The following is a 4,007-nucleotide window of genomic DNA, read 5'->3' as shown; positions in this document are numbered from 1 at the left end:
TGTAAATAATTTCCGTGTCAACGTTAGTTCAAAACGCCGTGTCAACTTGATTTGTATGTTACAACATTATTTTTCAGTATTTTATAAGATAGAAATTCCAAGCAAATTTTGTTATTGCAGATATTTTTGAATGAAACTGAAATTGTAACTTGAGCCCAATAAAAAAAATTTCTGAGTTTGAGAGGTCCCCTTGCAGGCTTTCCTTTTGGATATTGAGATAGGAAGTTGTTTTTTTTGTTTTTCAATTCTATAAAAAGAATTAGGTCTATCATAAAAAACTGATTATTTTGCTTTTCAGTTTTGGTTAGTTTCTTAACAGAAATATCTAAATTTGTGTAAGAGTGAATATATTTCTTTGTTTTTTTCATTTACTTCATCAGGGACGTGTGTCACAAAAAGCCACATCTTCTTGCCCGTTTTCTCCTCATTTCTATAAAATTCAGTACTGTTTGCTCCATTGCCTGACCTGATTTTGTTCTTCCATCTATTGACAACTTGAAAAGTATCTTAACTTTTAGGGATTTTCAAGTCACCCTCCAAATTTACTATTTCTTTATATTATTGGTACCAATAAAAAAAATTGTATCCAAGTGCAATTTGACAATAACAGTGACATAGTTAACAAAAATTTTGTGGGGTACAGCCCAGTCAAAAATTATTCAAAATGTCATTCAATGATTCAAAAGAATTAACAAACAACTATTTTCTTATATATCTTTATGCCATTAAACGTATATCACTCTCTATTGAAGACAACTTTGAAGGTTTGAAATAATGAGAATTTCGACAAAGAAAGTCATCCATATAATCCTTCTAAATATCCAGAAGATGAAAGATTCAAAATTTCTTTGCAAAACTGTATATCTCCATCAACTCAAGATATACAAAATTCTGGCCCATCAAATTGTGCAAGTTTTTGTACTAAGTGCAATTAAATTAAAAATGAACATTTTATTAAGTGAGAAGGAAAATGTAAACAATCTTTTCATATTAGCTGCGTCAAAATTTCATCAAACAAGTCCGGATTCTGTTCTCTGTAATAGTTTAAGTGAAAATGTCACTAGGTGTTTTTTATATTTACTTCTATTTTAGATTATTGTAAATCACCTGAATGGGATGAGCATTATGTTTCTGCAATAGCTGCTAATTGTAATCTACAAAAGTATAATGCTAAACGAGCTGGTGAAGCAAGTATTGAACTGTATTTGAGTACTTTCATTGAAAACCATAAACCATATGAACAAGACTGTGTGGTGGTTGATGTTAAAGAAAGAGCCTTTGACGTGATTGTTCTCAAGACTGGCAGTATTGTAAGGATATATCAGAATGTGAGTTTTTGTTGCAGTTGCTATGCAGTATTTTGAGTTTTTGAGATAAATACATAATTTTGACCCACTTTATAGCACTTTATAGCAATGTTCCCACTTTATAGCAATGTTCTTTTTAGATGGTAACCTTTAAATATCTGTAAATAATTTCCGTGTCAACGTTAGTTCAAAACGCCGTGTCAACTTGATTTGCATGTTACAACATTATTTTTCAGTATTTTAATTTAAGTTTGAAGTTCGTTAACTTCAAGTCTGACAAATGGTTAGATTAATGGAAATGCATAAAATAACAGTTTCACAAATGATTGGTTACAGAGATAAAATTCGAACACAAAAGGAAGGAGCTCGCCTATTTCATGAGAAATTTCCTAATTTTATGAAAAATTACTATGGTGAAACTCATATATGTTACGTCCATATTTCATTCAACCTGCCATATAACCTCACATACACTGTAAGTTATTTTTGACTTATTATTTTATAAATATGACTGTCTTTTATCCTTATTGTAGCATCCCTGATGATGATAATAAAGATTGTCGAAAGCTTGGAATCTGTGTTATAAGAGTACAACTAAATTTTAGCCTGCTGCATATCCAAATATTGTTTTACTTATACAGAGTGGTCCAACGAAAAGTATGCACCTTGCTTTTCTCCTTTTTTTGTAACTTAACGCAAAAATGCTCAGACAGGTCATTTTTTTTTTAGGGGGACACATTTTAGATGTATTTTTCTACCTGTGCCTTCAACCCCTTAGCGAGGGTGAGTAACAACCCTAAAATTTTAAATGGAAAGTGTGGTCGAGTGATATATCATTTGAAAGGGCACAAAATTATCTTTCCAATGATACCTAATTTGTTGTATTTCACTCAAACATGTAGGTATTATGAAGAAAAACAACTACAATCCAGTACTTTGAAATGTATAATTGACTTAGTAGAATCCTACTTCAGCAAGTGCTGAAAATGTAACCCATTTGCTTCCATACAATAATACAGATTTTGTTCAAATCTATTCCTAACATTCTGTAGCATATCAGGTGTTATACTTCTGCACTCTGCTGTAATTCGTTGGCGAAGATCTTCTATGGACTCGGGCTGCGTAGCAAAACATTTATTTTTCAAGTGTCCCCAAAGGAAAAAGTCTAAAGGCGATAAATCAGGTGATTTGGCAGGCCATTCGATGGGGCCTCTCCTTCCAATCCACCGTCCAGGAAACCGATCATCTAAAAACTCTCTTACCGGAGCAACATAGTCAGGAGGTGCTCCATCTTGCTGGAAATGAAGCCGATCATCATTATGATTTTGGTCATTTTCAATTATTACTGTTATGAGAGGATCAATTGTATCTTCAAGCATGTTCAGGTAGACCTCACCAGTTAAATTCCCAGGAATAAATAGTGACCCTACGATATGACTACCTAATATGCCACATCAGACATTGATTTTTTGAGGGTACTGGGTATGGACCTCTCGGAATAAGTGTGGATTACTGTCATCCCAGTAACGGCAATTATGCCTATTCACAGCTTCATTCAAAGAAAATGTACTCTCATCGGAAAAGCACGTGTTGAATGATAGGTGCGGATCATCAATTAGTAGCTGGCTCAGTTGTTCACAAAATTGCAGCCTTCTATCAGGATCATCTTCATTGAGTTCCTGTACTAATTTAATTTTGTACGGATGAAATTTATAGGTTTTTAATATCCGTATTATGGACGAACGGGAGACACCTGAGGCTGCAGCAAGCTGACTGGTACTTTGAGTATGATCCAATTCAACATGTCCCAAAACAGTGACTTCCACTGCTTCATTTCTGATCGGTTTCCGTGGCTGGTGTTTCACATTACAGACAGATCCGGTATCGACAAACTTTTGGACTAACTTGGCAACCTACGAATCATTCACATTTTTCCAGGGATGACTGTTATTAAAGAGGCGAGCAGTAAGTCTAGCACAACTATTATGTTGATAATAAAGTCTAACAATTTCAACTCGTTCAGGAATGGAATAAACCATTTTTACAGTAAAGTTGAAATAATTTCAAAAGCAACCGAACTGAATCAATGAACGTTTGCCTAAATTCTTTTTGTACAGAATTTCACTAGTTCGGACTTCCATTGTCTACTATATAAAATGATTTGAAATCCCTGAAACAAGTAAAAAAGAATAATTAAAAAAAGGATAGTTGAAAATAACAATTATATTAAGCAACAATAAACCTGAAATGAAATGATAGTGAAATAACCTACAAGTAAAAAATATAATAATTGAATAAATAAAAATTAAAGGAATGAAAAAAGAAAATAATAAAACAATAAAAAGTGTAGAGATTCCAAGTCACGTTAGTTCACGACGTTTCGATTGTTGGTATCTACAATCGTCTTCGGGTGATGACACTTATTTGCTGTTCGGGTTGTACACTTATTTGCTGTTGTTATTTGAACCAAAAAACGCACGAGAGAAATTGAGGAATGTAGTAGTGATAAAAATGTGTGGTAAATAAGTGGTAAAATTGACCTGTCCGAGCATTTTTGCGTTAAGTTACAAAAAAAGGAGAAAAGCAAGGTGCATACTTTTCGCTGGACCGCTCGATATATATATATATATATATATATATATATATATATATATATATATATATATATATATATATATTATATATATATATTATGTAAAA

At 32.7% G+C, this 4,007-nt stretch overlaps 1 long non-coding RNA gene across 1 annotated transcript; it reads left to right on the top strand.

The window, feature by feature from the left end:
• The first annotated feature begins 564 nt into the window (after nt 1-564).
• LOC141484752 (uncharacterized) lies at nt 565-1,293 on the top strand. Its single transcript, XR_012466778.1, has 2 exons — nt 565-1,036; nt 1,093-1,293. It is a non-coding gene; the product is annotated as an uncharacterized lncRNA (long non-coding RNA).
• Nucleotides 1,294-4,007: the final 2,714 nt, after the last annotated feature.

This window comes from Leptinotarsa decemlineata, unplaced genomic scaffold (genome assembly GCF_025532065.1).
Source record: "Leptinotarsa decemlineata unplaced genomic scaffold, Ldec_3_MD MMD2_tig00026282_RagTag_RagTag, whole genome shotgun sequence".
NCBI lineage: Eukaryota > Metazoa > Arthropoda > Insecta > Coleoptera > Chrysomelidae > Leptinotarsa > Leptinotarsa decemlineata.
This window is presented reverse-complemented; position numbering and strand designations above follow the sequence as displayed.